Source organism: Triturus cristatus, chromosome 11 (genome assembly GCF_964204655.1).
Source record: "Triturus cristatus chromosome 11, aTriCri1.1, whole genome shotgun sequence".
Taxonomy (NCBI): Eukaryota; Metazoa; Chordata; class Amphibia; order Caudata; family Salamandridae; genus Triturus; species Triturus cristatus.
The window spans coordinates 909609774-909632134 of NC_140594.1; positions in this window are offsets into that span (position 1 = coordinate 909609774).

Consider the following 22361-nt stretch of genomic DNA (forward strand, 5'->3'; position numbering starts at 1 on the left):
TCTATGGTTGCTAGAGTCGGTGTGAAAGACGATCAAGACAAGGTAAGAGTCTTCTTCTTCAATCCTTAAACAAAAGCTGTAGTTTCATTGATGTCACTAGACAAGTTATGCAGGGAAGCTGGGCGCGCGTGATGCAGACACGATCAGGCTCAAAAGGTATGGCGCGCGTAGGCAGGCGCGAGCGTGAAAACGCCTTCACGAATACACCACTCAAAGTTACACATTCACAGTACAAGTCAAGAGGGGCATGGGCAAGCTGTTCAAGCGCGCCTCCTCCAAAACTGTTGACGCTCGTTGAAACGAAACCTTATTTCTCGAGCTTGAGATACGTTACCATGACAACGCATCGGCTCCCGGCTCCCGGCTCATCGTGAAACCCCGCAGCTCGTCGAAATATGCTGAGTTGCTCTCACCTAGGCGAAGCAGAGGACGGACCTCCGTAATCCTCACTTTTCCTGCAAAAACAGTTCACAAGAACGCATCCGAAGCTTAACTGTTTCAAAAACGAAATACTGCTTCGACGATTGGCCCCTTCTAGTTCCTCTTCGGTTCTTCGGATTCAAATCCCGGTCGTCGCCACTTTTGTAATGAAGACTCTCGTGTAGGTTGCTGGAGTAGTAGTTTAATTAAGACTGACATCCATCTTAGAAGGGGCTCAGGAGCAACTGACTCCTTTAGAATCCAGCAGCCACCATCAACACTCTAATTCCATGAGCTCATCACATTCCATTACAACAGCATAGAGAAACACATTACCACAAGTTTCTAAGTCCCGGATTTCGAGGTGTAGGCAGAAGAGCACTCTGAGACCAGCCAATGATACCAGGACCTCAGGAACAGCACTTGAGTGTGAGGACTCACTCCTACAGAGGCCACTAGCAGAGTGAAAAGCAAATTCAGTCAAAACTGGTCAGCTGGGTTTTTTCAGGAAAGTGAGCTTCTTGTAGCTGTTCTGACCCTGTAGCTTAACCTTTTTTGCCCTGGATACAATTGGGAGCAGGTGCAGCCCTTATGGTTCTCCTCACAGGTCTCAACTGCAGGTGCTCGCATTCTTCCATCTTCCACAGCTCCAATTGTGATCTCAAGAGGATGCCCAGGGGTGTTCATCTATGCCTGGCACAAGCCTGTGGTGGGGGTGACTCCTGCCCTCTCCCTAACCGAATGGTAAAAGTTCCCAGGAATAACCCAACCCACTTTTGCCGGCAGTTCCCATGCGTCCTACTTCAAACAATGCACAAGTGCCCTTCTCTACCTAACCTAAAGATGACAGAACCTCTAACCCCCTCTGTGGTGCTCTTGTGCTCCCTCTTGAAGTGAAGCCAGGGAAAGTATCAACCCCTCCTCTGTGGTAAATCTAATTGGTTCTTTGGGCAGGACCTTTCCCGCTGGGTTTGGTGCCTTGCTAGAAAGACAAAAGATGGGGCAGACCGCAGTGTTAGCTACGTTTGTCGCAGACAGGGTAGGCCGTTTTGAAGATAATTAAGTTCCTGGCCACTGCTCAGATGGTCCTCCTGAAAGAGGGAACAGAACACCCCCGCACCCAAGGCCTTTATCTCAACTCGGGAGCAAGTTCACACCTCATCAAGAAGGTATTCAGCTCCTAGGTGACATTTGGAAGCTCAGACAAATGGTCTTCTAGAGGATTTAGGCAAGCAAAAGGTGACTTTAAAAGTGCCTTACTTAAAATATTTAGTACATATTTGAATTTACCAATGAATTGGATTTGAAATAAATATTTCTAAAAGTCAAAGAATGAACCTTTTAGCTGGTTCCTGGGTAGAGGTGACATTACTAAACTTTGATATTAACTGTGGATGGTTTCCTATGGAACAGCTAACCGTGATACAGTGAAAATAACGTTTATGACCTTGTCACTGTGTGGATATATTTTGTATTAAGGGCTCCCGGTTTTATGGTATTTATTTTTTTAACATTTCCGTCTGTGTTTATTCATATTTGGTTTTTGCCCATCTAATTGGTATTTATCCATATTTATTTTGTGTTTTGCAAATATATGGAGTCATAAAATTGTATATTTCCGCATTTATTTAACTGATAAACATGCACTTATACTTTGCCTCCTGTCGCATTTTAGCAAATTAGTCAGCTAAATATAGCAAAACACTACACCTTCAGGTAAACATGGGCATTATAATACAAATATATGTTACCATACACCTGCATTCAGGGAAATCTCAACCTATGTTTTATTTCCCATGCTCAGCTGTTGCCCTAGAAATCATGAAAAACAGCTTGGAGAGTCACCCAAAAGAAGCACACTTATCAGCCTTTTTCCGCTTTTAAAAATAAATATGGACAGGAAACACTTTGTTTTCTGTGTGTAATTATCTGGAAAAACCAGTAAAAATGGAAAGCAGGGAGCCTTATTTGTATTGCACTTTTACATGTCCTACTTTTAGGGCCAGATGTACGACCATTTGCTTTTGCGAGTCGCAAATTGTGAAAAATTGCGAGTCGCAATTTGCCAGTCGCAATAGCAGTGTCAGAGGCACTGTTAGCGATTCCCAATGGGTGTCGCAAAAAGCAAGGCTCATGAATATTAATGAGCCACTCGCAATTTGCGACCCCATTGGGAATGGCTGGCCCTCCCAGGGATGCTGGCCTGCTGGGCTCCGCCGACCTCCATGTCTGGGACTGCATTTAAATAAAGCAGTTTTTTTAAACTCCTTCTATGCGTTGAATTTGCGGCAGCCGCCCGACGCATAAGTGCTCATGTGCGTCGGACGGCTCCCGCACGTCCAACGCCATGGCACAGGGAATCCCTCTGGTTCGGGCACCAGAGGGATTCCTTTTACCCCCCCAACAGCCTCGGGAGCTGGGGAAGAGCTTCCCCATCTCCCGAGGCCCCCCCCCCCCCGGTTTCCCTGAAATGACGATCAGCGTGCATTTCAGTAAAAAAGGGCCTCAATACGTTTTGGGCCCCTGGCTGTTGCGGGTACTTGACCCACCCACACAAGTGAGGTACCATTTTTATCGGGAGACCTGGTGGAACGCTGGGTGGTAGGAAATTAGTGGATCCACCCAGATTCCAGAACTTTCCCACACAGAAATATGAGAAAAAAGTGATTTGTTCATCTAAATTTGAGGTTTGCAGGGGATTCTGGGTAGGAAAACATTGGGGGGTCCAAGCAAGCCATACTTCACTGGACTCCCCCGGGTGTCTAATTTTCATAAATGTGTGGGTTTTGTAGTTTCCCAAGATGGCCACCGAGCCAGGGCCAAAAACGCATGGGACCCCCCTAGCAAAACCAGGTTGGTTTGTGATAGGTAATTTTGATGTCGCCTCAATAGGTTTTGGGCCCTTGCCCGTCGCAGATACTTGACCCACCAAATCGAGTGAGGTACCATTTGTATCGGGAGACCTGGGGAAATGCTGTGGATCCACGCAGATTCCAGAACTTCCCACCACAGAAATGTGAGGAAAATGTGTTTTTTTGGACAAAGTTTGAGGTTTGCAAGGGATTCTGGGTAACAGAACCTGGTGCGAGCCAGACAAGTCACCCAATCCTGGATTCCCCTGGGTGTCCTGTTTTCAAACATTTATAGGTTAGCTAGATTTCCCTAGGTGCCGGCAGAGCTAGGGTTCAAAATCTACAGCTAGGCACTTTGCAAAAAAACGGTCAGTGTTCACTGTAAAGATAAAGTGTGTCCACGTAGGGTTTTGAGCCATTTCCTGTCGCGGGCACTGGGCTTACACACACAAGTGAGGTACCAATTTTATCGGGAGACTTAGGGTAACACAGAATTGTAGAGCAACTGTTATTACCTATTGACTTTTGATGCATTTCTGCCTTCCAAATGAAAGTCAATGTGTAAAAAATAAGTCACTTGAAAAATGCATAATTTTCATGCTAGTATGGCTACTCACAATTTCGGAAATGTGCAAATATCTACTGTTTCTAAACTCTATATTTTGTTCCAATTTCAGAAATACATAGGTGTCTTTCATACCTATTTTTCCATGTATATATTTTCCCAAATTAATTGCTATATACCCTGTACATAATAAAAAACCATAGCAAGATGATGCTCAGTTATTGGCTCTGGGTTCGTCGGGTTCTTGGTGAACCTACAAGTCCTATATAACCCCAGAAACAGAACGGTCCAGCGGATGCAACGGTATATTGCTTTCAAACAGCTGTCATGATTAGAAGAAGTTACAGGTGAAAATGTTTTCACAAATGGCTGTTTATTTCAACTAATTTAAAAAATGTCCTATATTCAACTGTTAGCTTCTATAAAGAAACCTTGAAGGCTCTACACAAATGACCCCTTGCTGAATTCAGAATTTTGTCTACTTTATTAAAATGTATAGCTTTCCAGGTTCCAATTTTTATTTCATACCCATTTCTACCACTAACTGAAAGAAGGTTGAAAACACAAAAAATTGCAAAAATAGGCTATGTCCCAGTAAAATGCCAAAACTGAGTAAAAAATGTTGGTTTTCAGGCACAAGTCTGTCAGTCCATAAAAGCTGGGAAAATGGTTATTTCAGCCTAACAAACCCTTTGTTGATACCATTTGAAGGGGAAAAAAACAGATGTTTTCATTTGCAGCACTTTTTTCCAATTTTTCCAAAAAAACCAAAATGTAGCTGTAGTTTGGCTAATTTCTGGGTCTTCTCCAGGGGAATCCACAAACCCTGGGTACCTTTAAAATACCCATGATGTTGGAAGAAAAGTATGCAAATTTGGTGTGGATACCTTATGTGGTCAAAAAGTTACAGGGGCCTAAGTGCGAACTACCCCAAATAGCAAATAAAGCCTTAGCACAGGGTAGGAAAAGGCCTAGCAGTAAAGGGGTTAAATACAGCCCGTTTTACTTATAGGAAAATGGGATGCATTTAAAAAAAAAAATTAAACGTTTTTGTTTAATTTTTTAAGGGCAGGCAGTGGTCCCTCGGACCACTGGCTGCCCTTAAAAAATGTTTTCCCATGCATTCCCAAAGGGGAAGGGGTCCCCTGGGGACCCCTTCCTGTATGCGAATGCTTTACCACCTAATTGAAGTAGGTGGTAAATTGCGACTGTTTTGCAACCGCAATTGCGGTTGCAAAACATTCATACATAGGGCTCAGACTCTCTATTAGGAAGGGGCACCCTTAAAACGCCCCTTCCTAATAGCGAGTTGCAAATCATAATTAGCGAGTCGCAAATTAATTGTGACTCGCTAATTCGGGTTTGTACATTGCCCTTAGGTATTTTTGCATGCCCAAAGGGGTTGCTAAACCGTTTGGGCATGCAAAAATACTTCATACATCTGGCCCCTAATGCCATGCAACTCAACTTATAGGGCATTATGGTGTACTTATTTGAGGGTGACTGAAGGCTATTTAAAAGGAGTGTTTAAGCCTGTCAAAAGGGGTTAGCTTGACAGGTCGAATTTGCAGTTTAAACCTGCACAGCCAGGTTAGTGGTGGCAGGCCTGCAGTCCTATTTTGTACTGACACTCCAGTGCAGTCCACTAGTGACACTTAACTTATAGGCGCTAGCCACACTTTTTTACCATATACCAAGGATGTATAGTTAAGTTAAATATGACTATTTGGGATATAACCAATTTAACATGTTTTAGTGGTCAGAAAACATGTACTGAGCCCGGTTTGTAAAGCAGTGCACAGAGTCAAAAAACAGCAGGATCATCCAAAAAAGGGGATAATCATGCAAACATTTTACCACTATTTAGTTTTCATCATGCCATAGAGGTAACCTTGTAAACACAAGGACTATGGTCAGAGCAAGTGCTTTTTGATGGAAATTAGACACATCCTACATGAAATTGATTATTTAACAACGTGTGAGTAGTAACACATCTGCTCAATCAAGACTAATAGTCATTTAATTGTAGATTAAGATAAATAGAGAAATTATCAAATGAAGTTTTTGTATATGTGTAACTATTGTAACTATAGTAACATTTTGAATCACTTGGTGAAGGGTGAGACCTCAGACTATCTTTTCCTTTTTATTTGTATATCCTTGGTTATGAAAGATACTATATGAGGCAGTGGCACCTTGCAGGGAACGGGGGTGGCAAGGGGGACAAAATATAAAAAATAAAATCACTTGCCTCCTTACAGCTGCTGTTCGCCGTCTCTCCGCCGGCGTTGCTTCGACCCGGAAAGAGGAAGCAAACAGGCTCCCCTAAGCCAATCACAATGCTACAATGCAAAATTGTGATTTGTCTGAGCGCCATGATTCGGCGCTCAGTCAGGGACAGGGAGCCTATGCATTTTCTTCACCCAGGCTGTGTATTACAGCCCAGTGGAGAACATGCTAAGTGTGCATGACTCTTTGGGTGGCCCAAGATGGAAGGCCAAATCGTCACACACACCGATTATGATGTCCGTCGGAGCCTCGGATTATCCTAGACCGTGTCGGAACCCATCTGCCCGACTCGGTCGGAACCGATTATGATGGTCGCAGTCGGAAGGGGATCTGTTCGGTCATTCCGAATTGGTTCCGACCGGTATTCGGTGAATCCGAGTCGGCCGGAGCCGATTTGTACAGTTCAACGGACAGTGTTTCTGACTGACCGATTACGATGTTGGAACCTGTCAGTCTTTCTGAGTCAGACTGTCTGACACGAAAAGGCTGTCAGAAACTAATTTAGGGGGCCCCTAGCAGGTCTCCTTCATCCTGAGGCCTCCCGTTGGGAGCCGTGGGGGTACCCAAGGGACACCCCCTTTCAAACCATGCACCATGGGGTGCCCGCGACAGGGTGCAAGGTTTCCCACAGACACCAATTTTCCCCATAGGAACCTGTGTTGTCGGTCGTAACACAGGCTCCTATTGAAGTCACTGGGAGTCTTTCTGACAGTGTTCGGAAGCATCGTAATCGGTCGTGCAGACCTGCTGATCGCAAGTCGGACAGAACCGATTCCAACAAGGAGTCGGGAGGTTTTTGTTTCCGAGCAACATCGTAATGAGTCCCTTAATGTGCAGGAATCACTCCTCTTAACAGGCAGTGACACCAGCCCTGCCCCAACCCAGCCCCGTAGCTGTGAAAAATAAAATGATATGAATAACGATGTTATTATCATTTTATTTTTCCTTTTTCCTGCTCTGAGGGCAGTGGGGCGATGCTCCTGCACCGTAGCCCCTGTTATAAGGTTCAAATAAGTGTCATGTATGATAATTATATAATAACTTTTCTATCTTATGGCCTGATTTAAGAGTTTGGTGGGTGGGCTACTCTGCCACATATGTGAAGGATATTCTGTCTCCCTTATTTCAAATGTGTTATATCCCGGGTCACTTGTGATGAAGTGGACAGTTTATCCATCACTTTTGTGATGGAGTAACCTATCCACAAAACTCTAAATTAGTCCCGGAAATGTAACATTAAACATTTACATATTTTAAATTAGGTTTGTAAATATTCCTTTTAGCCCTTAAGAAGTCAAAAGGAAATGCTCCCATTTGACGATATACATGTTCACTAGAAGAAGCTAGAAACACTGTGAAAGAATTATATAACACATGTTGACATTTTGGGATTTTTGTTTGGATATGTTGTCACTATTAATTTATTTTGTATATTAAATACTAACACAACTAAATTTGGAGGCTAGTTTATGTATTATTGATTAGGATCTTAACAGTTTCTACATTAGAGAAATCAGAGTAACACTCTCTTTTCGCACAGCAGTCAATGTAAATATGGTCTACTAAAAGTAAGTGATAACTTACAATTGTGTTTGGGGGCGGAGCTTGCCTGGCCTTAAGATGGCCGCTTAACTTAAGAGCTCTGTGAGAGCCGTCATAACTATCCTGTAAGGATCCTATAAATAGACTGTGAAAAACTACTACATCAATGTATATCTGCTCCCATTGAACAGCGGAGCCAGAAGAATGCTTTTGGAAGTTTTTTGATTGTTGCACCGTGCAGCACAATGGCAAAGCAGTTTGCGGTGCGGCTGCACCCTAGCAGTGCCTGTGCGAGCACACCAGATCCCGAGACACGGAGGCGAACATAAACGATAGCTCAGCCTAAGCCATCGAGTGCGCTGAATGCCGCTCTGAAGGTGAGGCGAGATCAATGCGACTGATTTGGCAGCTGCAGTCTGACCGGAGCGGCCCTGTGGAACTGCGCAGACCTGTGTTGTAGGGCCCATAGCGCAAGCACCACATGAGTGAAGAGAGGCCTGGGCTGGAACCTATATCACGGCAGGAGGATGAGCGCAGGCCTGGGGACAGGTGGTAAACATCATAGATTGCCTGCTCTTAATGACTCTTCGCCGGGCCTCCTAGTTCCCACGCAACAGAGGAGATTGTGACCCTGGGATTTTATTCATGTAAAAGGTGTCCACGACTTGGTGGTGAAGAGAGGGCTGGAAACTACAATCTGTACTGATACAGGCAACCCCTGCGACTCGCTAGAGTCAGGCAATACCAAATTAAGTTCATTACAAAGAAACAGCAAAGGGGGTATGCGTGAAGAGAGGTACCTGCGCAAACTACAGGAGAGACCTGACTATTATAACTGCACCCCCAGGTAGGTCCTCTGTATGAACATATAGCTGAAAGAATAGTGCGGCAAGTGAACGACGCTCAGCATTGGTGTGATCGGGGTCGCTCCTGCTGCAACAGCGAGAGGTGAGGGCACTGAGAGCCTCTGATGGCACAATTGGGAAACCTGACAAAACACGGACCAGGTTACAATTCAACCAATGCAAATCAGTCAGAAATAGAGAGGAAGACTCTGAAAATGAGACAGAAGAGATTGGAACTTCAAAGACAGAACTGGGGAGTGACCTGCGCAAAATACTTGAATCAATACAACAAAGCCTCTCCACCATACATGGGAAAATAGATTCGCTTTCATACTGCATGGATTGCATGACGGAATGATTAGACAAGCATTTTCCTAACTCTCCACTCACGTCACCCTGGTGGAGGACCACAAAGTCCAGGGTGCAACGGGCTACAATTCACCACAGCTAACGAGGGGGAGGCGCTAGTTGCCAACTTGCGCATAAAGTGCTGCTTCTCCTCCCGAGGCGCGTGACGCACGTGAGCCGTGGCCGGGCGAAGCCCCGGCCAAGGGCGGGCCTGTCTCGTGCCCGTCGGCAACAGGAAGAGGTGGAGTGGGGCCATCCCTGTTGACTTTCAGGTTAGGTGGTTGGAGCTCTGTGGAGGTACGTCTACATACCCCAAGGATTTATATGCAGGATAAACTTTGACTTTCATTTACTCGTATTAGTAGGAGCACGCGGGTTCTGGGGGCCCGGCCGGTATTGGTCTGACAGCCCTTTCAAAGCGTATTTTGATCAGCAGCTTAGGTACATAGTGTGCTACGGCTGCATTATAGCGGGTTGGAGTCCCAAAGCCCGGGAAACATCACTGTACAACTCAGAACATTTGAGGACTTGTTGCGATTAAGAGTGACTACTTGTAAGCAATAAGTAATAGAGAGAGCGTGGCATAGATAAAGGTGGGGTGTGTGTTCTTAGCTTGATACTGTAATCTGAGATCTGTCTGGTGTTTCCTATCAAGGGCTTTCCTCGTCCAACTTACTTAAGTTAATCTTCTAACCAACTGTAATAGAGCTAACAATTGTATAATATGGGTAAAAGAAAGCATGCGGCCATAACAGGCCTACAGCCTACCTCAGACAAGTCTCAAACATCTTTGTAAAAGTACATCACAGGAGCAATGGGCGCAATAGAAAAACAGATCTCTAACGTTGAGGAATCACTATCAGCTGGTGGCCTATTGGGAGGGGGAGGGAGGAAGTGGCTGTGTTGGGGACATTCCAGGTGGCTATAAATGAATCAGGAAATATACTAAAAGGGACGGTATGTGAAGGGGCGAAGGATGGAGCAGGGAGACAGGATACAACCACAATTAGAAAGAGTCCCAATTTACAAGAGCGCGCTGCCATGGAAAAAAATGTGGCTAAGGAGGACAATAGGACAGAGGTTAAAGGAGTAAAAGAACAACGTGAGAACAAAGGTGGAAAGGTCAATAGTGTAAATGGGTGCATCCAATATTTAGAAGATGATCAAATTTCCCCCGCCAAATCTAATTCTCCCCCACTTAAATGAGCAAAATACCACGCATGAGAGGTCTTGCCAACCCTGCCACTAGAAACGTAAAAAATATGACCACCTTCAGGAAAAGTAACTTGCAGTCGCTGGGACCTTCACAGGTCAAATCAAATGTAACGGTTATAGCCCCAGAATTCAACCATAATACTGTTATTGAGAAACTTGATGCCTAAATGAGGCATTTAAAAACCTCCATAATCATGTGAACAATATAATGGGCACAATTTAATCTAGATTAGCAAAGTTAGAAACTAGAACTTATTCTTGCCTGAAATTGTTGAAAATCGTGTCTATTGGCCAAATAGGAACTGTCCACATACCTCCTGGAATAGTTACTATACCCCCCTCTAGAGACCCCACAACATGCCATCCCCGTAAAAGATCTTACCACTGTGCACGGGGAAACATGGGCGATAAACCTAAGTCAGGACAGGAGGCGGACAGTCGAGGGCAAGGAGTCCATGAAAGAAATTACTCTGTAACGAGTCCGCGGGCATTAAGACCACAACCCAATACCTACCAGGAGGCCCAATACGAAAGCATTGGCAATCCTTTGGACCAACCGCCTGCAGCAGCCCCGTATGTAATAGTTCTGACTAACGTCCTGCTCCTCCCCATTAACAGCAGAGAAAGGTAGATTTCGCTAAGGAATAAATTCTTAAACTGGTTAGGAGGAAGAATGGGGCTAACAGAGTATTCATTCCAAGATTTCAAGATGGCCAGAGTAGTAAAATGAGTAGGGAAAGGAAACAAAAACCTAAGCGGGGATTGTGTGGTCTTGACTTTTAGAAACCCTCAGTTGGTAAATGAAATACTGAGGTGATCTGGGACCTCAGTTAAGCATGGTAGTAGTATAATTACCCGTCCTTTGGGATATTTCTATCGCCCTTCACTGACAGGTAATTTGATGTACCAACTCCCTAACTACCAGCAGACATCATACTCCCCTAAATTTCCAATTCCAACTTCTAATAGGTTTCAATGCCTATCGACGCTGGATGGCTTAGATTGACTTGGTGCAGGCCACTTGTAATGGTACAGGAGAGTGTACAAAATAAATTTGGTAATGAGAACACAACGGCTGTTACAAAAATCAGAGTAAAAACTAGCGATGTGAGTCCTCCTCTGTCACCACAGGCAAACCAGGAGTTGGTGATCAGTATTGTGAGCATTCCCTCTAGAGTTGGCAACCTACAACTTCAGGGTGAACAAGAATCAAGTCGAATTGGATGCCTGTTCTGGAATGTGGCGGGTTTACGGAATAAAATACAGAACACAGAATGGTTGGCCTTTGTAGATGGATATTCAATTCTATGCCTACAAGAGACATGGCTAACTGGGAACATCCACATAAATGGATATAGGACATATTTTACATCGGCAATTCCATTGAATTATGGGAGAGCGAAAGGGAGCCTGTGCACCTACATATCTAATATGTTACAATTTACTAACATTACCTTTGTTACCAATAATCAGTACTATCAATTATTGGTATGTAACACAAAAGGTCATGCTGATCTGGTTATAATTAATTTCTATAACAACGCCACTATGACAGGGATAATGGATGTCATACAAAAGATAAATACCGACCTCAAACATACCGGGGTGGGTGATGAAAAAACTGAGTTCATTTTATGGGGAGGGGACTTTAAAAAACGTTTATGTAAGGCCTACGCAGGTAACGTATGTGGAGTGACTAATTCTGAGGGGGTTGAGCAGCCCCACTTCACACATAGTCCCTTCGGTAATAAGTTAAATTAAGTGATTTGTAAATATGATCTCTCTTTTGCTAATGAAATCTCTATACCCTATGTTAACTGATCAAAGACCTTTAATGGAACCATGAACAATAGTATTATTGGCTATATTTTATTATCTAATAATTGCATGGGGCAAACTTACAACTTCCACTTTCACTCTATATCCTTAAGCGATCACTACCCTTTAAGCCTGGAATTATCTAGGACACTGTTCTTTACAGAAGCAAAGGCTATAATTATTCCACAGGTAGAGAGGATTGAACTTGCTCGCCTCAATGGATATACGTTACGTTGGTCCCAAATAAACCCAAAAGACCTCCTTAAGCAGCTAGTATCTATTAATAGAGAGCAATTCAATTTATGCTTAAACGAAAAGACTTCCCCTAAGGAAATTATTTCAGCTTTCCTGGTTATTACACAGGGAGTAAAAGAGAGTTTATTAGTCAAACGAGGAAAGTCAAACAAGATGGAAAAGGGCTGGTTCGACTCTGCCTGCAGTAAAGCCCATAAACGCCTAAAGGAGGCCCTGAATGAATGAAATAAAAGTGAGGTCCAACAACACAGAGCAGAATATTACAAGGTAGTTAAGATGAGGAAAAAACATTTAAGGGAGACAGCGTGGGACTCCCTATATGAGGCCAGTACTAACAAAGATGATAGGTCCTTTTGGAGGTTAATTAATTCCTCTCCCTGGGGCGTGGAGGAATAGCCTAAGATTGAGGCAGTAATACTGAAAGAAGAGTGGATTAACCACTTTGCCAATATCTATTCGGCATCTCCTGTAACTAATGAACGAGACCAGGGACAATCCAATAACATGGCAACAGCTTTACCTCATACCTCCAATATTTCCCCCTTTTCTTTGGAGGAAGTCACTGCCGCAATGTTAGCAAGTAAAGGCAGTAAAGCCCCTGGTCCGGACGCCATACCAGTCGACCTTTATAAAGATAATATCAAATTGTGGGCTCCATTGCTAACCCAAGTGTTAAGGGCTAGTTGTAAATCGGGATTCTTGCAGACTTGGAGAGAATCAATTATTGTCCCTATATTCAAAAAAGGAGACCGCCTAAGCCCAGCTTGCTACAAGCCAATATCTTTAATAGACTCCCTAGTGAAGGTAGCGGGTCGGATAGTGTTGGACAGATTACAACAGTGGGCAGAATCGCACGAAAAACTATCCGACCTACAATATGGCTTCTGTCCTGGTATTGGGACTATTGAATAGAATCTTAATTTAAGCCTGATTATCGGCAAATATGTTAATATCAAAAAGGGGCAAATATGCTTAGCCTTTGTTGACCTTTCATCGGCTTTCGTCTGTGTAATACATGACAAACTTTGGCAAAAATTAATTGATATGGGGGTGGAAACATCTTTAATTGGCTTCTTATGAGATCTATATACGGGGTGTAAAGCCAAGGTTAGATTTGGTATTAATGTAGAATGCACAAACACCTTCAGTGTGGAGAGAGGGGTGAGACAGGGATGCGTCCTGGCCCCCTTCCTTTTTTCTTTGTACATTAATAACATGGGCGAAGAGTTAGCGGCTGCAGTAAAAGATCTACCGCAAATTGGTTCGCGTCCAGTCCCAGCCCTCCTCTACGCTGATGATGTGGTCTTGATGGCCTGTACCCTGCGTGCCCTGTGGTCACTGATCAATAACTTTGTAGAGTATATGGAGAACCTGGGGCTCAAAGTCAATCAAGCCAAGACATTCACATTGACGTGTGGTAAAAACAGTAACAAATCCATAAGAAGCATAGCAATAAATGGGTCCAAAATAGAGTTTACAGAGACTTTCTCCTACCTTGAAGTTCTGTTCGATAAGGAGGGGTTGTGGAGGAAGGCCATCGAAAATAGAAGGAACCTATTTACCAAGGCATGTTAGGCCCTGAGATGTTTTGCCAGATGTTTGGGAACAATTCTCCCAGATCTGATGTTGAGGGTGTATAATGCAAAGTGCACCAGTGTCGCTCTCTATGGGGCCGCTATATGGGGACATTAGACATGCCCAGAGCTGCAAGCAGCAGAAAATGAATTTCTTAGATATTTATTGGCTGTTCCAAAAAGTACATCAGTATATGTATTACATACAGAACTTGGCATCCCCCCACTTACAAATATAATTCAAGTTGAACCTACCCTACTTTGGCACAAAATATGGACTTCAGAATATACAGCACTTAATATAATAACTGATTGACTTAAATCAACTCTATATCTGGCCATTTCATGGATAGCATATGTACAACGGTTCTTCAAAGACATGGATCACCCAGAATATTATGATAATCCAGAGTCACTGAAGACGATTAGTAGCAAAACACTGAAAGGGGAAGCAATGGTACACTTGGAGAACCTTGACCTGATAGCTGGACTCCCAAAACCCTCTGTTTTACACAATCAATTGATTTTAACTTCTTTTTCTATTCAACCAAATCTTAAAGACATTTTAAATTCGAGACACAGATTTGTCCTCACACGTCTAAGATTAGACATATTCCTTTGATTATGTACTTTTTTCCAATCATGAATGATTGGTCAACAAAATTGACAAACTGCCCATGTGATAGTAGGTTGCCCCAATGCACAATGAACCTGGTTCTTTTATGTAAATTTTACTCGCAGCAAAGGAAACAGTATAGTCTACCCATTTTAAGGCAACAAGGCTTTACACAATGCCGCCCGGCGTATTTGTTTTCACAAACTTTGCCCTCCCTTGAAATTTGTCTTAGAATGTTTTCTTTTCTGTGGGCTGCTTTCTATGTCAGAAAACGTATGATTTTAAATAACATATACACCCTACTGTGAATTATAACCCAAGTGCATGTCTAACTATATTTACATGATTAATAATATTTTGGCACATAGGATGGGAAATTTCTATAGCTATTTACAGAAAGGAAATGGACTATATAGCACATTTAATAACCAGGAATATCCCGCTGGCAGTTAACTGTTTATAACTCAAAATGATGGTCTTAAAAGTATTGTTCTTAATGTTTATAATGAAATGTTTTTTATGGGAATTGTTTTTAACATGTGTAATTGCTTTTATGGATGCCTTTTTTCTATGACTCCGAATAAAGAAAATTATGAGTATGGCATGTGGAGAGACTTGATATGGCGGAGCGCAGGGTCTCAGAAATAGAGGACCAACAGTTGGAACTCACGAATGCACGTAAGCAGAATGGGAAATTGATCGATACCCTACAGCTCAAGACCGTGGACTTGGAGGCACGCTCTCGGCGTAATAACTTGCGCATAATTGGCATGCTGGAGTCCACCTCTACAGGCAATAATGAACTATTTGTGGAGAGATTGCTTGTGACACTCCTGGGGTGAGACACTTTTTCAGACATCTTTGTGGTGAAACGGGCGCACCACACTTTGGCTCCTAAACCACTGCCGAGGGCTCCTTTGCGCCCACTCATTGCCAGAATATTGAACTACCTAGACAAGGACTCAGCCCTGCGAAAGGCGAGAGTTGAATGTACATAGCTATGAAGGATCCAGAATCTCACTCTTTCCAGATTTCACCGTAAAAGTTCAAGAGGCAAGGCAAAGATTTTCCCCAGGGAAGAGGAAGCGAAGAGACCTGAATATAGAATACGCGATGTTCTACCCAGCTCGCCTAAAGGTCACAATTGAAGGCAAAACGAAGATATATGTGGACCCCAATAGCATACAGCAAGATCTCAAACATGCCACAAAGTCCAAGCATGGCGGCCACACACCTGTGGTGGAGGACGCTGAAGAGTGGATCACTAACCCACTGGACCAAAATGACTGACGGAGTCGGAGCTTCAAAATGGGTGGTCGGCCATTTTCCTCCCTGATGTGTATCACACAGTTACATGGGTTAATAAGAGGGGTTGGTTCAAAGAAGGGGGACAAGGGAGGGTATAATCAAAGCATGTCAAAGTTCAGGGGGCGGGGGTTATGGAAGTATCTACAGTACATTATGTAAATAGCCCAGAAAGTATATGTAGGAAAGCATTCGATAAGCAGCAAAGGTACAGCAAAAATAGTTACACACTATGAGCAGAAATATAGTTAGAGGCCCATCTGGCGAAGCACGAGGGACACTGTCAAGTTTTTTTAACATGGAATGTTAGAGGATTGAATGATACATGCAAAATACGTAAGGTGGTACCATATCTGCATAGACACAATGTTGATGTAGCAATGCTACAGGAAACTCACCTCATGCCCTACACTGGACTGTTTACACAGAAAATAATAAAGGGGGAATGTGCAGCAGCTAGTTTCACGTCACACGCATGAGGAGTCTTAATTTGGGTCAAACAGGGCTCCAATATCAAATTACAGACACCAGAAGTAGACCCGGGAAGTAGATACATAGTGGCACAATGTCACAGGGGTCGCTTCTGTGTGAGGTTGGTTGGTATATATATATGGACCTAATTATGACGATCCACAATTCTATCAAAATCTGCACAGCAAAATAGCCACGTATGCAGCGATGCCCACACTCTGGGGGGCGACTTCTATTGTCTGCAAAGTCCAGCCTTGCTGGACTATGCCAGGGTGATACCCAAAAGCATTAGGAAGCTGATTTCTCTAGGAATACTGATTGCAAAAAGAAGGTTAGCCATGAGATGTATGAGAGGGCCTGCACCTACACTTACAGAATGTTGCACTGATCTTTCATATTGTAATATTCAATCTGATAGTTACAATGCTCTCATACCAACATGTTGTAGACCTAAGAATATTTGGGATCCATACCAATCATACCTAGCACGCAGAGCCGCGGCTGAAATTACCACAGAGAGCCAAAATAGCACAGGATTGGCTAGACTTTCAGTTGCTGAGGGTTGCAGCCCAGATGTATATTGTAATATATGTACAAAAAGGTCAACAGGAAGTTATTCGAAGAAAATGTGGAATGCAACGTATGGGGGCGATGGATATGGGACCGATGCCAGCAAGAAACAGGATTGTCCAATGCATTAAGTTAGGATGGACCACACTGCCGGCACTGTAAGTGGTAACTGTATGGTAATGTCCTAAAATGTACCATGAAATGTTGAATGCTGTACAAGTTCAAAACTGCAAAGATGAGGGCTACTGTACTGCTTGTTGTTTTTGTTTTCTTGCTTTGTCCATTATAAAATGAAAAATAAAGTTTAAAAATAAACTTACAATCTCATGAGCTTGACAGGTCAAAAGGGCCAGTCCAGCAATGCTCAGCAGTAGCAAAGGCCATGGCTGCGATAGCGGAGGCGTACGACCTGCAAGATGTATGGTGTCACTACCACCCCTAGGTAAGAGAGTACACTCATTATACATCAGCTTACGACATTTATAAGCGCATAGATTACTGGTACGCCTCACGAGAACTGATGCCATATATAGCAGAGTGCAAGCACCTTGTCCGTATATTTTCGGATAACTCCTCGGTAAGAATACAGATAAAAATAGATTAGATAATATGCACGGTCCGGATGTGGCGCTTCCCACAGTACTCACTGCTGGATGCGGTGTTCAGAGTAGAACTTTCACAGGAAATAGAGCAATATTTCAGTCATAATCTTGACAGTGTTCCTAAGATGGCGACTATATGGGAAGCATTTAAGAGCTATATTCGAGGAGTGGTAATATCGAAACACTCTGAGGTGCTACGCTCAATAAGGGGAAGATTACAAAAACTGGAAGCAGAAATAGCGATGCTAGAAAAGGATATGCTGAGATCCTCCACTCCAGAGGTGTTGGGCCGTATTAGGAGCAAGATAGACAAATGAAATGCAGAAGCGTTGGCTAACGTGAACCATCTGGGCAAGTATGTGACAGTTAGGGTATATGGGGAAGGCGAAAGACCCAGCCCCACCCTGGCAGCATTGACCCGTTCATCGAAAGGTGCAAATGAAGTAATAGAAATAACAGATGACCGAGGAGCACCGATATATGACGTGACAAAAATAGCGGACAGATTAAGGGAGTACTTTACAGAATTATATACATCTTGGCGCCATAGTGCTGCGGAAACGGCAGAAGAATATCTAGCAGACATTAAACTGAGTTGGCTGACCGATGCGCACAGGGTGAGGTTGCTGGCCCTTCTGCGACTGACTGAGATAGTGGCAGCCCTAAAAGATATGCCAAGTCAGAAAGTTCCGATGTTGGATGGGCTCACTGTTGCTTCCTACAAGGAGTAACAGGACCAGTTAATTCCATACCTAGTAACTGTATTCGAAGAAATGGCTAGGGACAGAATCATGGTCCCCACCATGAGGGAAGCAATAGTAATGACCCTACTTAAACAGGTAAATCTGCTGAACAGTGCTCATCGTATAGGCCTATGTCTTTGCTGAACACTCACTCGAATATATATTCCAAGGTGTTGGCAAATAGACTTGCCCCTCTGCTGCCCCTAGTCATAGCACCAGAGCAGTTCGGATTTGTCCCAGGTCGGTCACTTACTTGTAACCTGCGAGCGATTTTTTGTACAATCAATCACCTCGACCCACAGAACAAAGCTGCAGCAGTTTTCCTGGATGCAGAGAAGGCTTTTGATTCAGTGGAGTGTGGGTTCTTGATGGCAGTGCTTAGAAGAACAGGGGCTGGGGAGGTATTTATTCAGCTGGTCCAGGTGCTTTACGCAGAACCTACAGCAAGGATACACGTGAATGGTCTGTTCTCATGGCCCATAAAGATTACTTGAGGTACTAGGCAGGGATTCCCCCTCTCTCCCCTGTTGTAAGCTCTTGTAGCAGAACGACTGGCATGCGCACTCAGGGAGTATCACGGCCACCACGGATTATGCTTCCCTCAATACACACTAATAATATCTGCGTATGCAGATGACATGTTGCTATATGTGCCTGACCCTGAACGGAACCTAACGCCTATTTTGCAAGTGGTGGAAGAATTCGGGCAATAATCAGGTCTAAGAATAAACTGAAATAAGTCCCTGGTGTTTCCGCTAACTACAGATACCACCCCCCATCAGGCGGATTACCCAATAGCATGGACTACAGATTCCATACGATGTCTGGGTGTGCAGGTACACACATACCCCAAAGTGGTGGTTCGTGAGAATTACAGCAGGGCCATACAGAAACTCACCGAAGTGATTGAGAAGTGAATTGGGCTCCCACTGTCATTACTGGGGCGCATAGCGCTCATGAAAAGGATTGTTCTCCCGAGGCTGCTGTTTTACTTCGTAAATATTCCAATCTCTCTGCCAAAAACGTTCTACAGCATGATACACGTCCTAATGGTCCGGCTGGCTTGGGTTGGCTTGGGCTGGGAAGTAACCACGTGTACAGTGGGAGACACTGACGAAATCATATGCTACCGGGGGCCTCAACAAGTCGGATTTTGAACTGTACTATTGCGCAGCCCAACAAATGCACGCTTTGCATTGGTTACAAGTACCATACGATGTACCATATATATATATATATCTGTGTGTGTGTGTATATATAGATAGAAAGGGAAGAGGTGAGTCCGATGACACTCCTACAACATTTGATGCAGAAGGTACATAGGAGATACCATGTCATAGACCCAGTAGGTACCACACCCTATTCCAGTTTCATAGAGCCGCAAAGCTGCAGAAAATTGATTTGTTATACTCCCCAAAAATGCTAATAGAATGGTGCGAATGGCTGAAGAATCACAGAGATAAGGCATTCCTTCATGCAATGCACAAGTTAAAAATAAGTACTATGGGAGACTTCTTAATGGAGGGGGTGGTTAAGACATGGGACCAATTGCAGGACTCTACATCAGCAGTCACTCAACTCGAGAAGTACCAGTTCCATAGGGCAAGACACGGACTGCATGACATGCTGGGAGATAGTATGCATGAGCCGCCGGAAACACAACATTAACATACCTATTACAAACATGCTCTCTAAATAGGACAATTTCAGTGCTGTACTTACTCACAAGGTTGGGCAAAAACCCCTCACAAGACAAGGCCCTACAAGATTGGCGAGCTGAATTGGGAATGAACATAACAGATGAACAGTGGTTGCACTGCTGCGCTAGTACTAAACATATATCACAGAATGGCAGACATTGCCTTACTCATTTTAAACTTTTACAGAGAGTATACTATACTATACACCCGCCAGGTTACACAGGTATGGGCTGAGAGATGATGATAACTGTGACAGATGCAGAATAGCGGGGGCAGATTTCACTCATTTAGCGTGGAATTGTCCAGCAATACAAAAGTATTGGTCAGAAGTTATGGGGGCGTTACAGGACATCGTTACTGTTGGGTGTAAAGGATATGCTGGCGCTCATATAGTAATCACAGTAAATTGGCTTCAAAGAACAGAATCTGAGGTGCATCCAAAAGATGGGGGGAGAGAACACCCTACTTCCCTAAACTCAATCAAGAGATTGAACAACTTTATCACAATTTTTTGGAGCACACATCTATAATTCAATCACAAATCGTAAAAAGACGAAATCACTAATAATCAGTTGGGCTCTTGTTCTTCTTTCATTGTTCATCAACTCCTCCAATCCCATATGCCAACGCGTTTCGCCGTGGTAGGATTAACCTATGGCTTCATCAGGGCTGGAAGTAATACAAAGTGCGCACTTGTAACAATAATCTATGGTTTATTACATTTATACCATTGAGCCCACATTTGTGACAGCCTTATGCAAAAGAGCTATTCAAACCATTCGTCATGTGCAACATATTACTGCATAAGCATCCACAGATATAAATTCGTATTTGTTTTAATACATATCTCGTGAAGATCATATTAAGCGCATAGGATAGCTAATATTACAATTTCTATTTCCTATACATCCAGTTCTCTAGTGAAATTGTGACCAAACTCTTAGTTCCCTTCACTGCAACCAAAATGTATTTATATCTATAAAACCTGTGTGAGAAGTATAAACCACGTCTTTCAACGCGAGTACCTCAAAGCTCCTCAGTGTGTTCCTGTCAAGTTGAATGAAACGTAAAGTCTATTATTATTCTAGATTTTATGAGGCAAAAGGTCAATTTGTTCAAATCATTTGATCATTAGTAACATTATTATTATTTTCATTAATGAATCATACCTTATTGCAGACAGCTTTCCTTATTATATCTATATCTTCCTTCCTTATAATTCTTGTAGGTGTCACGATTTAAAAAAATTCCAAATCTAAATTAAAAAAATGACGTCATGTTACACTCCGTTTAGTGCACCACAACCAAACACCACGAAAAGTATAATTTATAAGTCTGTCATGCCGTTCTGATACTGTTCTATAACTTAAAGCTAAGTCTGCTATAACAATATAACTTCAAACAACACTCAATCACTGCCCCCAACAGCTTGTAAATATTATTTGAATCCTCAAGGTGAAAACCATACAAAATTATATTTAAAAATACTCTCGCCGCTTGAGAAGTATTAGAAATACCACAACGAACACAGCGGGAGTATTCTTACCGATTATTTCCAACTCCACGTGTATTTCGAAGTACCTCAAACCACCGCCTGCCACCATAAAATTAAAAAAATTTCAAGTCCTGGCGGGAATAATCAATAATAAAGAAAATGGGTTAACCCCTCTTCTCCACTTGTGTCTCGTTAGAGAGAAAATTATCTGAACTTAGTCCTACCTTCAACTTTGGAAACTACACACCCAAGTACAGGTGACGAACCGCTAGCTTCCGGGTTCCCGGCACAAATAAAGGTTCTCCGAAAGAGAAAAGGGACTACTTGCGTTCCCCGTATAAACAGCGCCATCTTGACATGGCAAATCATTGCTGTTTAACTATCAGTGAATAATTAATACACGACTGCAACAAGACGAAAATTTCTTACAAACAGGATTATTAATGTTTTAGGCATGTGACTCTTCCATAGTAATCATTATATACCCCAACCGAATAATAAGGGCAATGTCATTCTGCTTCCATATTTATAATGAATAATTCTCTAGCGTCCTAATATACAAAATCATAGGTTATAGTTTCACCTTTAATACTATCTCCAAATCTCCTTCATATACCCATATGAAAATAAAATGGTAACTACTGTATATACCATGCCTCAATGATACCGAGCAACCATACTCCACACCCCCCTTGGGCTTGTAGAGTTGTGATGCCTGTTTGCTTATCTCTCTATTTAGGAACCCCTAATTTTACCATGGTTGTGGTTATTCCATATATTGTTTAACCTCGAGGGTGAATGATAGTAACCATAAATTCAAAGTACATAACAGAGTCGATCGACTTTGTTGACCTGAGAAGATTCATTGTCTTTAAAGATTCAGTCACCCCAAAAATATTGTAGCTCATGATCAAAATTCAAGCCGTCCTCTACGGCCCTCAAATGCATAATCCACTTTGCCTCATGCCTCCTAAGCTTAAGTTCTCTGTTGCCACCACGTGGATTTGTTTTAATCTGCTCAATCCCAAAGAATTTAAAGCTTTTACTGTATTCCTGGGATGCGCAGTTGTGTACGTGTTCTGCAATAGGATACCTTATGTCATTATTTTTGATTGCTCTTAAATGTTCACTGATAC